The 13723-nt window shown below is 33.3% G+C and overlaps 10 non-coding genes across 10 annotated transcripts; all 10 read left to right on the forward strand.

The window, feature by feature from the left end:
- The first annotated feature begins 907 nt into the window (after nt 1-907).
- Nucleotides 908-990, forward strand: TRNAL-UAA (transfer RNA leucine (anticodon UAA)). The gene has a single exon. It is a non-coding gene; the product is annotated as a tRNA-Leu (tRNA).
- Nucleotides 991-2218: 1228 nt separating this feature from the next.
- TRNAL-UAA (transfer RNA leucine (anticodon UAA)) lies at nt 2219-2301 on the forward strand. The gene has a single exon. It is a non-coding gene; the product is annotated as a tRNA-Leu (tRNA).
- A 1209-nt stretch (nt 2302-3510) lies between these two features.
- TRNAL-UAA (transfer RNA leucine (anticodon UAA)) lies at nt 3511-3593 on the forward strand. Its single transcript has one exon. It is a non-coding gene; the product is annotated as a tRNA-Leu (tRNA).
- Nucleotides 3594-4820: 1227 nt separating this feature from the next.
- On the forward strand, nt 4821-4903 carry TRNAL-UAA (transfer RNA leucine (anticodon UAA)). Its single transcript has one exon. It is a non-coding gene; the product is annotated as a tRNA-Leu (tRNA).
- A 1146-nt stretch (nt 4904-6049) lies between these two features.
- TRNAL-UAA (transfer RNA leucine (anticodon UAA)) lies at nt 6050-6132 on the forward strand. Its single transcript has one exon. It is a non-coding gene; the product is annotated as a tRNA-Leu (tRNA).
- An 812-nt stretch (nt 6133-6944) lies between these two features.
- Nucleotides 6945-7027, forward strand: TRNAL-UAA (transfer RNA leucine (anticodon UAA)). Its single transcript has one exon. It is a non-coding gene; the product is annotated as a tRNA-Leu (tRNA).
- Nucleotides 7028-8587: 1560 nt separating this feature from the next.
- On the forward strand, nt 8588-8670 carry TRNAL-UAA (transfer RNA leucine (anticodon UAA)). Its single transcript has one exon. It is a non-coding gene; the product is annotated as a tRNA-Leu (tRNA).
- Nucleotides 8671-10313: 1643 nt separating this feature from the next.
- TRNAL-UAA (transfer RNA leucine (anticodon UAA)) lies at nt 10314-10396 on the forward strand. Its single transcript has one exon. It is a non-coding gene; the product is annotated as a tRNA-Leu (tRNA).
- Nucleotides 10397-11624: 1228 nt separating this feature from the next.
- TRNAL-UAA (transfer RNA leucine (anticodon UAA)) lies at nt 11625-11707 on the forward strand. The gene has a single exon. It is a non-coding gene; the product is annotated as a tRNA-Leu (tRNA).
- A 1209-nt stretch (nt 11708-12916) lies between these two features.
- Nucleotides 12917-12999, forward strand: TRNAL-UAA (transfer RNA leucine (anticodon UAA)). Its single transcript has one exon. It is a non-coding gene; the product is annotated as a tRNA-Leu (tRNA).
- Nucleotides 13000-13723: the final 724 nt, after the last annotated feature.

Below are 13723 nucleotides of genomic sequence, written 5' to 3' on the forward strand. Positions count from 1 at the left end.
GTTAGTGCAAATTTATCAGAAGTATGATAAAAGAAATTTGTATAAAATATGGTCTTCTAGAAAGGTTAGATCAAAAAAAGGAAAAGGACAGGGTGCATAGGTAGTGATGAAATGTTAAATCTGCTTAGGAAAACATGGGGTATAGTGAAGTGACGAACTTGTCATTGACATTATGTGGAAAGATTAATTTGTATTAGGAAACTTGATTTTTTTAACTTAGCGTTGTTGATAAATCCAGGTAACATTTTATTCCAATGATCAGTTTTGGTCATCTTTCTAAACATAGAGCAAAAATGAAAGCCAATATGCAGAGGAAAGTTTAAGTTGGAGTATGAAATTTCCAGTGAAGAGTATGGTCTACATTGGTGGCCGGTCTACAGCTCTTGATAAGTCACCTTATAAAATAAAGCTATCTGTTAGTGCAAATTTATCAGAAGTATGATAAAAGAAATTTGTATATAATATGGTCTTCTAGAAAGGTTAGATCAAAAAAAGGAAAAGGACAGGGTGCATAGGTAGTGATGAAATGTTAAATCTGCTTAGGAAAACATGGGGTATAGTGAAGTGACGAACTTGTCATTGACATTATGTGGAAAGATTAATTTGTATTAGGAAACTCGATTTTTTTAACTTAGCGTTGTTGATAAATCCAGGTAACATTTTATTCCAATGATCAGTTTTGGTCATCTTTCTAAACATAGAGCCAAAATGAAAGCCAATATATAGAGGAAAGTTAAAGTTGGAGTATGAATTTTCCAGTGAAGAGTATGGTCTACATTGGTGGCCGGTCTACAGCTCTTGATAAGTCGCCTTATAAAATAAAGCTATCTGTTCTTGCAAATTGAATGATTGCACTATTTTTATCAATCATCATCTCCAGTTACAATCTGGAGGCTGACATACAACCACCAGGATGGCCGAGTGGTTAAGGCGTTGGACTTAAGATCCAATAGATATGTATCTGCGTGGGTTCGAACCCCACTCCTGGTATGAGTTTTACTCTTGAAAATCTTCAAGGCATCTCAAAATCAACCTAGGTCTGAACAGCAGGAATTATATTGTTGCTCGGTAGCACAGTTGTATACCTGTAATAACCATGAATATTGCAATTAATTGAGTGGAGGTTTTATAATAAACTGAACCTCTTGTACGATGTATGATGATCACTAGAGGAAGTTTCAAGTTTCAACCAAAGATAAGACATCTAAAAAAAACAAATGTGGAATGTTTTGTGAAAAAGATGTAGTTGATTTATTGAGGTAAACAATCATACTGTAGCTCCAAAAGAAGTTTTAAAGCACATGATGTCAAAATAATATGAGCGAATCAGAAGTATGATAAAAGAAATTTGTATAAAATATGGTCTTCTAGAAAGGTTAGATCAAAAAAAGGAAAAGGACAGGGTGCATAGGTAGTGATGAAATGTTAAATCTGCTTAGGAAAACATGGGGTATAGTGAAGTGACGAACTTGTCATTGACATTATGTGGAAAGATTAATTTGTATTAGGAAACTCGATTTTTTTAACTTAGCGTTGTTGATAAATCCAGGTAACATTTTATTCCAATGATCAGTTTTGGTCATCTTTCTAAACATAGAGCAAAAATGAAAGCAAATATGCAGAGGAAAGTTTAAGTTGGAGTATGAAATTTCCAGTGAAGAGTATGGTCTACATTGGTGGCCGGTCTACAGCTCTTGATAAGTCACCTTATAAAATAAAGCTATCTGTTAGTGCAAATTTATCAGAAGTATGATAAAAGAAATTTGTATAAAATATGGTCTTCTAGAAAGGTTAGATCAAAAAAAGGAAAAGGACAGGGTGCATAGGTAGTGATGAAATGTTAAATCTGCTTAGGAAAACATGGGGTATAGTGAAGTGACGAACTTGTCATTGACATTATGTGGAAAGATTAATTTGTATTAGGAAACTCGATTTTTTTAACTTAGCGTTGTTGATAAATCCAGGTAACATTTTATTCCAATGATCAGTTTTGGTCATCTTTCTAAACATAGAGCAAAAATGAAAGCCAATATGCAGAGGAAAGTTTAAGTTGGAGTATGAAATTTCCAGTGAAGAGTATGGTCTACATTGGTGGCCGGTCTACAGCTCTTGATAAGTCGCCTTATAAAATAAAGCTATCTGTTAGTGCAAATTTAATGATTACACTATTTTTATCAATAATCAGTTCCAGTTACAAACTAAAAGCTGACACACAACCACCAAGATGTCCGAGTGGTTAAGGCGTTGGACTTAAGATCCAATGGATATGTATCTGCGTGGGTTTGAACCCCACTTCTGGTATGAGTTTTACTCTTGAAAATCTTCAAGGCATCTCAAAATCTACATAGGTCTGAACAGCAGGAAAGATATTGTTGCTCGGTAGCACAGTTGTATACCTGTAATAACCATGAATATTGCAATTAATTGAGTGGAGGTTTTATAATAAACTGAAGTTCTAGTACAACATAGGATGATCAGTAGAGGAAGTTTCAAGTTTCAACCTAAGAAAAGACATCTAAAAAAAACAAATGTGGAATGTTTTGGGAAAAAGATGTAGTTGATTTATTGAGGTAAAGAATCATACTTTAGCTCCAAAAGAAGTTTTAAAGCACATAATGTCAAAATAATATGAGCGAATCAGAAGTATGATAAAAAAAATATGTATAAAATATGGTCTTCTAGAAAGGTTAAATCAAAAAAGGAAAAGGACAGGGTGCATAGATAGTGATGAAATGTTAAATCTGCTTAGGAAAACATGGGGTATAGTAAATTGACGAAGTTGTCATTGACATTATGTGGAAAGAATAATTTGTATTAGGAAAGTCGATTTTTTTAACTTAGCGTTGTTGATAAATCCAGGTAACATTTTATTCCAATGATCAGTTTTGGTCATCTTTCTAAACATAGAGCAAAAATGAAAACCAGTATACAGAGGAAAGTTAAAGTTGGAGTATGAAATTTCCAGTGAATAGTATGGTCTACATCTCTTGATAAGTCACCTTATAAAAAAAAGCTATCTGTTAGTGCAAATTTATTAGAAGTATGATAAAAGAAATTTGTATAAAATATGGTCTTCTAGAAAGGTTAGATCAAAAAAGGAAAAGGACAGGGTGCATAGTTAGTGATGAAATGTTAAATCTGCTTAGGAAAGCATGGGGTATAGTAAAGCGACGAACTTGTCTTTGACATTATGTGGAAAGCTAAATTTGTATTAAGAAACTCGATTTTTTTAACTTAGCGTTGTTGATAAATCCAGGTAACATTTTATTCCAATGATCAGTTTTGGTCATCTTTCTAAACATAGAGCAAAAATGAAAGCCAATATACAGAGGAAAGTTGAAGTTGGAGTATGAAATTTCCAGTGAAGAGTATGGTCTACATTGGTGGCCAGTCTAAAGCTCTTGATAAGTCGCCTTATAAAACAAAGCTATCTGTTAGTGCAAATTTAATGATTGCACTATTTTTATCAATTATCAGCTCCAGTTACAATCTAAAGGCTGACACACAATCACCAGGATGGCCGAGTGGTTAAAGCGTTGGACTTAAGATCCAATGGATATATATCCGCGTGGGTTTGAACCCCACTCGTGTTATGAGTTTTACTCTTGAAAATCTTCAAGGCATCTCAAAATCTACATTGGTATGAACAGCAGGAAAAATATTGTTGCTCGGTAGCTTAGTTGTATACCTGTAATAACCATAAATATTGCAATTAATTGAGTGGAGGTTTTATAATAAACTGAAACTCTAGTACGACGTATGATGATCACTAGAGGAAGTTTCAAGTTTAAACCAAAGAAAAGACATTTAAAAAAAACAAATGTAGAATGTTTTGGGAAAAAGATGTAGTTGATTTATTGAGGTAAACAATCATACTGTAGCTCCAAAAGAAGTTTTAAAGCACATGATGTCAAAATAATATGAGCGAATCAGAAGTATGATAAAAGAAATTTGTATAAAATATGGTCTTCTAGAAAGGTTAGATCAAAAAAGGAAAAGGACAGGGTGCATAGGTAGCGATGAAATGTTAAATATGCATAGGAAAACATGGGGTATAGTGAAGTGACAAACTTGTCATTGACAATTATGTGGAAAGATTAATTTGTATTAAGAAACTCGATTTTTTTAACTTAGCGTTGTTGATAAATCCAGGTAACATTTTATTCCAATGATCAGTTTTGGTCATCTTTCTAAACATAGAGCAAAAATGAAAGCCAATATACGGAGGAAAGTTAAAGTTGGAGTATGAAATTTCCAGTGAAGAGTATGGTCTACATTGGTGGCCGGTCTACAGCTCTTGATAAGTCACCTTATAATATAAAGCTATCTGATAGTGCAAATTTATCAGAAGTATGATAAAAGAAATTTGTATAAAATATGGTCTTTTAGAAAGGTTAGATCAAAAAAGGAAAAGGACAGGGTGCATAGGAAGTGATGAAATGTTAAATCTGCTTTAGAAATCATGGGGTATAGTGAAGTGACGAACTTGTCATTGACATTATGTGGAAAGATTAATTTGTATTAAGAAACTCGATTTTTTTAACTTAGCGTTGTTGATAAATCCAGGTAACATTTTATTCCAATGATCAGTTTTGGTCATCTTTCTAAACATAGAGCAAAAATGAAAACCAATATACAGAGGAAAGTTAAAGTTGGAGTATGAAATTTCCAGTGAAGAGTATGGTCTACATTGTTGGCCGGTCTACAGCTCTTGATAAGTCACCTTATAAAATAAAGCTATCTGTTTGTGCAAATTTAATGACTGCACTATTTTTATCAATCATCAGCTCCAGTTACAATCTTAAGGCTGACACACAACCACCAGGATGGCCGAGTGGTTAAGGCGTTGGACTTAAGATCTAATGGATATGTATCCACGTGGGTTCGAACCCCACTCCTGGTATGAGTTTTACTCTTAAAAATCTTCAAGGCATCTCAAAATCTACATAGGTCTGAACAGCAGGAAAGATATTGTTGCTCGGTAGCACAGTTGTATACCTGTAATAACCATGAATATTGCAATTAATTGAGTGGAGGTTTTATAATAAACTGAAGCTCTAGTACAACGTATGATGATCACTAGAGGAAGTTTCAAGTTTCAACCAAAGAAAAGACATCTAAAAAAAACAAATGTGGAATGTTTTGGGAAAAAGATGTAGTTGATTTATTGAGGTAAACAATCATACTGTAGCTCCAAAAGAAGTTTTAAAGCACATGATTTCAAAATAATATGAGCGAATCAGAAGTATGATAAATGAAATTTGTATAAAATATGGTCTTCCAGAAAGGTTAGATCAAAAAATGTCATTGACATTATGTGGAAAGATTAATTTGTATTAAGAAACTCGATTTTTTTAACTTAGCGTTGTTGATAAATCCAGGTAACATTTTATTCCAATGATCAGTTTTGGTCATCTTTCTAAACATAAAGCAAAAATGAAAGCCAATATACAGAGGAAAGTTAAAGTTGGAGTATGAAATTTCCAGTGAAGAGTATGGTCTACATTGGTGGCCGGTCTACAGTTCTTGATAAGTCACCTTATAATGTAAAGCTATCTGATAGTGTAAATTTATCAGAAGTATGATAAAAGAAATGTGTATAAAATATGGTCTTCTAGAAAGGTTAGATCAAAAAAGGAAAAGGACAGGGTGCATAGGTAGTGATGAAATGTTAAATCTGCTTAGGAAAACATGGGGTATAGTGAAGTGACGAACTTGTCATTGACATTATGTGGAAAGATAAATTTGTATTAAGAAACTCGATTTTTTTAACTTAGCGTTGTTGATAAATCCAGGTAACATTTTATTCCAATGATCAGTTTTGGTCATCTTTCTAAACATAGTTGAAAAATGAAAGCCAATATACAGAGGAAAGTTAAAGTTGGAGTATGAAAATTCCAGTGAAGAGTATGGTCTACATTGGTGGCCGGTCTACAGCTCTTGATAAGTCACCTTATAAAATAAAGCTATCTGTTAGTGCAAATTTAATGATTGCACTATTTTTATCATTTATCAGCTCCAGTTACAATCTAAAGGCTGACACACAACCACCAGGATGGCCGAGTGGTTAAGGCGTTGGACTTAAGATCCAATGGATATGTATCCACGTGGGTTCGAACCCCACTGCTGGTATGAGTTTTACTCTTAAAAATCTTCAAGGCATCTCAAAATCTACATAGGTATGAAGATCAGGAAAGATATTGTTGCTCGGTAGCACAGTTGTATACCTGTAATAACCATGAATATTGCAATTAATTGAGTGGAGGTTTTATAATAAACTGAAGCTCTAGTACGACGTATGATGATCACTAGAGGAAGTTTCAAGTTTCAACCAAAGAAAAGACATCTGAAAAAAACAAATGTGGAATGTTTTGGGAAAAAGATGTAGTTGATTTATTGAGGTAAACAATCATACTGTAGCTCCAAAAGAAGTTTTAAAGCACATGATTTCAAAATAATATGAGCGAATCAGAAGTATGATAAAAGAAATTTGTATAAAATAGGGTCTTCTAGAAAGGTTAGATCAAAAAAGAAAAAGGACAGGATGCATAGGTAGTGATGAAATGTTAAATCTGCTTAGGAAAACATGGGGTATAGTGAAGTGACGAACTTGTCATTGACATTATGTGGAAAGATTAATTTGTATTAAGAAACTCGATTTTTTTAACTTAGCGTTGTTGATAAATCCAGGTAACATTTTATTCCAATGATCAGTTTTGGTCATCTTTCTAAACATAGAGCAAAAATGAAAGCCAATATACAGAGGAAAGTTAAAGTTGGAGTATGAAATTTCCAGTGAAGAGTATGGTCTACATTGGTGGCCGGTCTACAGCTCTTGATAAGTCACCTTATAAAATAAAGCTATCTGTTAGTGCAAATTTAATGATTGCACTATTTTTATCATTTATCAGCTCCAGTTACAATCTAAAGGCTGACACACAACCACCAGGATGGCCGAGTCGTTAAGGCGTTGGACTTAAGATCCAATGGATATTCATCTGCGTGGGTTCGAACCCCACTCCTGGTATGAGTTTTACTCTTGAAAATCTTCAAGTCATCTCAAAATCTACATAGGTATGAACATCAGGAAAGATATTGTTGCTCGGTAGCACAGTTGTATACCTGTAATAACCATGAATATTGCAATTAATTGAGTGGAGGTTTTATAATAAACTGAAGCTCTAGTACGACGTATGATGATCACTAGAGGAAGTTTCAAGTTTCAACCAAAGAAAAGACATCTGAAAAAAACAAATGTGGAATGTTTTGGGAAAAAGATGTAGTTGATTTATTGAGGTAAACAATCATACTGTAGCTTCAAAAGAAGTTTTAAAGCACAAGATGTCAAAATAATAAGAGCGAATCAGAAGTATGATAAAAGAAATTTGTATAAAATATGGTCTTCCAAAAAGGTTAGATCAAAAAATGTCATTGACATTATGTGGAAAGATTAATTTGTATTAAGAAACTCGATTTTTTTAACTTAGCGTTGTTGATAAATCCAGGTAACATTTTATTCCAATGATCAGTTTTGGTCATCTTTCTAAACATAGAGCAAAAATGAAAGCCAATATACAGAGGAAAGTTAAAGTTGGAGTATGAAATTTCCAATGAAGAGTATGGTCTACATTGGTGGCCGGTCTACAGCTCTTGATAAGTCACCTTATAATATAAAGCTATCTGATAGTGCAAATTTATCAGAAGTATGATAAAAGAAATTTGTATAAAATATGGTCTTTTAGGAAGGTTAGATCAAAAAAGGAAAAGGACAGGGTGCATAGGAAGTGATGAAATGTTAAATCTGCTTAGGAAATCATGGGGTATAGTGAAGTGACGAACTTGTCATTGACATTATGTGGAAAGATTAATTTGTATTAAGAAACTCGATTTTTTTAACTTAGCGTTGTTGTTAAATCCAGGTAACATTTTATTCCAATGATCAGTTTTGGTCATCTTTCTAAACATAGAGCAAAAATGAAAGCCAATATACAAGGAAAAGATAAAGTTGGAGTATGAAATTTCCAGTGAAGAGTATGGTCTACATTGGTGGCCGGTCTACAGCTCTTGATAAGTCACCTTATAATATAAAGCTATCTGATAGTGCAAATTTATCAGAAGTATGATAAAAGAAATTTGTATAAAATATGGTCTTCTAGAAAGGTTAGATCAAAAAAGGAAAAGGACAGGGTGCATAGGTAGTGATGAAATGTTAAATATGCTTAGGAAAAAATGGGGTATAGTGAAGTGACAAACTTGTCATTGACATTATGTGGAAAGATTAATTTGTATTAAGAATCTCGATTTTTTTAACTTAGCGTTGTTGATAAATCCAGGTAACATTTTATTCCAATGATCAGTTTTGGTCATCTTTCTAAACATAGAGCCAAAATGAAAGCCAATATACAGAGGAAAGTTAAAGTTGGAGTATGAATTTTCCAGTGAAGAGTATGGTCTACATTGGTGGCCGGTCTACAGCTCTTGATAAGTCGCCTTATAAAATAAAGCTATCTGTTCTTGCAAATTTAATGATTGCACTATTTTTATCAATCATCATCTCCAGTTACAATCTGGAGGCTGACATACAACCACCAGGATGGCCGAGTGGTTAAGGCATTGGACTTAAGATCCAATAGATATGTATCTGCGTGGGTTCGAACTCCACTCCTGGTATGAATTTTACTCTTGAAAATCTTCAAGGCATCTCAAAATCAACCTAGGTCTGAACAGCAGGAATTATATTGTTGCTCGGTAGCACAGTTGTATACCTGTAATAACCATGAATATTGCAATTAATTGAGTGGAGGTTTTATAATAAACTGAACCTCTAGTACGATGTATGATGATCACTAGAGGAAGTTTCAAGTTTCAACCAAAGATAAGACATCTAAAAAAACCAAATGTGGAATGTTTTGTGAAAAAGATGTAGTTGATTTATTGAGGTAAACAATCATACTGTAGCTCCAAAAGAAGTTTTAAAGCACATGATGTCAAAATAATATGAGCGAATCAGAAGTATGATAAAAGAAATTTGTATAAAATATGGTCTTCTAGAAAGGTTAGATCAAAAAAAGGAAAAGGACAGGGTGCATAGGTAGTGATGAAATGTTAAATCTGCTTAGGAAAACATGGGGTATAGTGAAGTGACGAACTTGTCATTGACATTATGTGGAAAGATTAATTTGTATTAGGAAACTCGATTTTTTTAACTTAGCGTTGTTGATAAATCCAGGTAACATTTTATTCCAATGTTCAGTTTTGGTCATCTTTCTAAACATAGAGCAAAAATGAAAGCCTTTATACAGAGGAAAGTTAAAGTTGGAGTATGAAATTTCCAGTGAAGAGTATGGTCTACATTGGTGGCCGGTCTACAGCTCTTGATAAGTCACCTTATAAAATAAAGCTATCTGTTAGTGCAAATTTATCAGAAGTATGATAAAAGAAATTTGTATAAAATATGGTCTTCTAGAAAGGTTAGATCAAAAAAAGGAAAAGGACAGGGTGCATAGGTAGTGATGAAATGTTAAATCTGCTTAGGAAAACATGGGGTATAGTGAAGTGACGAACTTGTCATTGACATTATGTGGAAAGATTAATTTGTATTAGGAAACTTGATTTTTTTAACTTAGCGTTGTTGATAAATCCAGGTAACATTTTATTCCAATGATCAGTTTTGGTCATCTTTCTAAACATAGAGCAAAAATGAAAGCCAATATGCAGAGGAAAGTTTAAGTTGGAGTATGAAATTTCCAGTGAAGAGTATGGTCTACATTGGTGGCCGGTCTACAGCTCTTGATAAGTCACCTTATAAAATAAAGCTATCTGTTAGTGCAAATTTATCAGAAGTATGATAAAAGAAATTTGTATATAATATGGTCTTCTAGAAAGGTTAGATCAAAAAAAGGAAAAGGACAGGGTGCATAGGTAGTGATGAAATGTTAAATCTGCTTAGGAAAACATGGGGTATAGTGAAGTGACGAACTTGTCATTGACATTATGTGGAAAGATTAATTTGTATTAGGAAACTCGATTTTTTTAACTTAGCGTTGTTGATAAATCCAGGTAACATTTTATTCCAATGATCAGTTTTGGTCATCTTTCTAAACATAGAGCCAAAATGAAAGCCAATATATAGAGGAAAGTTAAAGTTGGAGTATGAATTTTCCAGTGAAGAGTATGGTCTACATTGGTGGCCGGTCTACAGCTCTTGATAAGTCGCCTTATAAAATAAAGCTATCTGTTCTTGCAAATTGAATGATTGCACTATTTTTATCAATCATCATCTCCAGTTACAATCTGGAGGCTGACATACAACCACCAGGATGGCCGAGTGGTTAAGGCGTTGGACTTAAGATCCAATAGATATGTATCTGCGTGGGTTCGAACCCCACTCCTGGTATGAGTTTTACTCTTGAAAATCTTCAAGGCATCTCAAAATCAACCTAGGTCTGAACAGCAGGAATTATATTGTTGCTCGGTAGCACAGTTGTATACCTGTAATAACCATGAATATTGCAATTAATTGAGTGGAGGTTTTATAATAAACTGAACCTCTTGTACGATGTATGATGATCACTAGAGGAAGTTTCAAGTTTCAACCAAAGATAAGACATCTAAAAAAAACAAATGTGGAATGTTTTGTGAAAAAGATGTAGTTGATTTATTGAGGTAAACAATCATACTGTAGCTCCAAAAGAAGTTTTAAAGCACATGATGTCAAAATAATATGAGCGAATCAGAAGTATGATAAAAGAAATTTGTATAAAATATGGTCTTCTAGAAAGGTTAGATCAAAAAAAGGAAAAGGACAGGGTGCATAGGTAGTGATGAAATGTTAAATCTGCTTAGGAAAACATGGGGTATAGTGAAGTGACGAACTTGTCATTGACATTATGTGGAAAGATTAATTTGTATTAGGAAACTCGATTTTTTTAACTTAGCGTTGTTGATAAATCCAGGTAACATTTTATTCCAATGATCAGTTTTGGTCATCTTTCTAAACATAGAGCAAAAATGAAAGCAAATATGCAGAGGAAAGTTTAAGTTGGAGTATGAAATTTCCAGTGAAGAGTATGGTCTACATTGGTGGCCGGTCTACAGCTCTTGATAAGTCACCTTATAAAATAAAGCTATCTGTTAGTGCAAATTTATCAGAAGTATGATAAAAGAAATTTGTATAAAATATGGTCTTCTAGAAAGGTTAGATCAAAAAAAGGAAAAGGACAGGGTGCATAGGTAGTGATGAAATGTTAAATCTGCTTAGGAAAACATGGGGTATAGTGAAGTGACGAACTTGTCATTGACATTATGTGGAAAGATTAATTTGTATTAGGAAACTCGATTTTTTTAACTTAGCGTTGTTGATAAATCCAGGTAACATTTTATTCCAATGATCAGTTTTGGTCATCTTTCTAAACATAGAGCAAAAATGAAAGCCAATATGCAGAGGAAAGTTTAAGTTGGAGTATGAAATTTCCAGTGAAGAGTATGGTCTACATTGGTGGCCGGTCTACAGCTCTTGATAAGTCGCCTTATAAAATAAAGCTATCTGTTAGTGCAAATTTAATGATTACACTATTTTTATCAATAATCAGTTCCAGTTACAAACTAAAAGCTGACACACAACCACCAAGATGTCCGAGTGGTTAAGGCGTTGGACTTAAGATCCAATGGATATGTATCTGCGTGGGTTTGAACCCCACTTCTGGTATGAGTTTTACTCTTGAAAATCTTCAAGGCATCTCAAAATCTACATAGGTCTGAACAGCAGGAAAGATATTGTTGCTCGGTAGCACAGTTGTATACCTGTAATAACCATGAATATTGCAATTAATTGAGTGGAGGTTTTATAATAAACTGAAGTTCTAGTACAACATAGGATGATCAGTAGAGGAAGTTTCAAGTTTCAACCTAAGAAAAGACATCTAAAAAAAACAAATGTGGAATGTTTTGGGAAAAAGATGTAGTTGATTTATTGAGGTAAAGAATCATACTTTAGCTCCAAAAGAAGTTTTAAAGCACATAATGTCAAAATAATATGAGCGAATCAGAAGTATGATAAAAAAAATATGTATAAAATATGGTCTTCTAGAAAGGTTAAATCAAAAAAGGAAAAGGACAGGGTGCATAGATAGTGATGAAATGTTAAATCTGCTTAGGAAAACATGGGGTATAGTAAATTGACGAAGTTGTCATTGACATTATGTGGAAAGAATAATTTGTATTAGGAAAGTCGATTTTTTTAACTTAGCGTTGTTGATAAATCCAGGTAACATTTTATTCCAATGATCAGTTTTGGTCATCTTTCTAAACATAGAGCAAAAATGAAAACCAGTATACAGAGGAAAGTTAAAGTTGGAGTATGAAATTTCCAGTGAATAGTATGGTCTACATCTCTTGATAAGTCACCTTATAAAAAAAAGCTATCTGTTAGTGCAAATTTATTAGAAGTATGATAAAAGAAATTTGTATAAAATATGGTCTTCTAGAAAGGTTAGATCAAAAAAGGAAAAGGACAGGGTGCATAGTTAGTGATGAAATGTTAAATCTGCTTAGGAAAGCATGGGGTATAGTAAAGCGACGAACTTGTCTTTGACATTATGTGGAAAGCTAAATTTGTATTAAGAAACTCGATTTTTTTAACTTAGCGTTGTTGATAAATCCAGGTAACATTTTATTCCAATGATCAGTTTTGGTCATCTTTCTAAACATAGAGCAAAAATGAAAGCCAATATACAGAGGAAAGTTGAAGTTGGAGTATGAAATTTCCAGTGAAGAGTATGGTCTACATTGGTGGCCAGTCTAAAGCTCTTGATAAGTCGCCTTATAAAACAAAGCTATCTGTTAGTGCAAATTTAATGATTGCACTATTTTTATCAATTATCAGCTCCAGTTACAATCTAAAGGCTGACACACAATCACCAGGATGGCCGAGTGGTTAAAGCGTTGGACTTAAGATCCAATGGATATATATCCGCGTGGGTTTGAACCCCACTCGTGTTATGAGTTTTACTCTTGAAAATCTTCAAGGCATCTCAAAATCTACATTGGTATGAACAGCAGGAAAAATATTGTTGCTCGGTAGCTTAGTTGTATACCTGTAATAACCATAAATATTGCAATTAATTGAGTGGAGGTTTTATAATAAACTGAAACTCTAGTACGACGTATGATGATCACTAGAGGAAGTTTCAAGTTTAAACCAAAGAAAAGACATTTAAAAAAAACAAATGTAGAATGTTTTGGGAAAAAGATGTAGTTGATTTATTGAGGTAAACAATCATACTGTAGCTTCAAAAGAAGTTTTAAAGCACAAGATGTCAAAATAATAAGAGCGAATCAGAAGTATGATAAAAGAAATTTGTATAAAATATGGTCTTCCAGAAAGGTTAGATCAAAAAATGTCATTGACATTATGTGGAAAGATTAATTTGTATTAAGAAACTCGATTTTTTTAACTTAGCGTTGTTGATAAATCCAGGTAACATTTTATTCCAATGATCAGTTTTGGTCATCTTTCTAAACATAGAGCAAAAATGAAAGCCAATATACAGAGGAAAGTTAAAGTTGGAGTATGAAATTTCCAGTGAAGAGTATGGTCTACATTGGTGGCCGGTCTACAGCTCTTGATAAGTCACCTTATAATGTAAAGCTATCTGATAGTGCAAATTTATCAGAAGTATGATAAAAGAAATTTGTATAAAATATGGTCTTCTAGAAAGGTTAG

The sequence above is a fragment of the Anomaloglossus baeobatrachus genome, chromosome 2, assembly GCF_048569485.1.
Source record: "Anomaloglossus baeobatrachus isolate aAnoBae1 chromosome 2, aAnoBae1.hap1, whole genome shotgun sequence".
NCBI lineage: Eukaryota > Metazoa > Chordata > Amphibia > Anura > Aromobatidae > Anomaloglossus > Anomaloglossus baeobatrachus.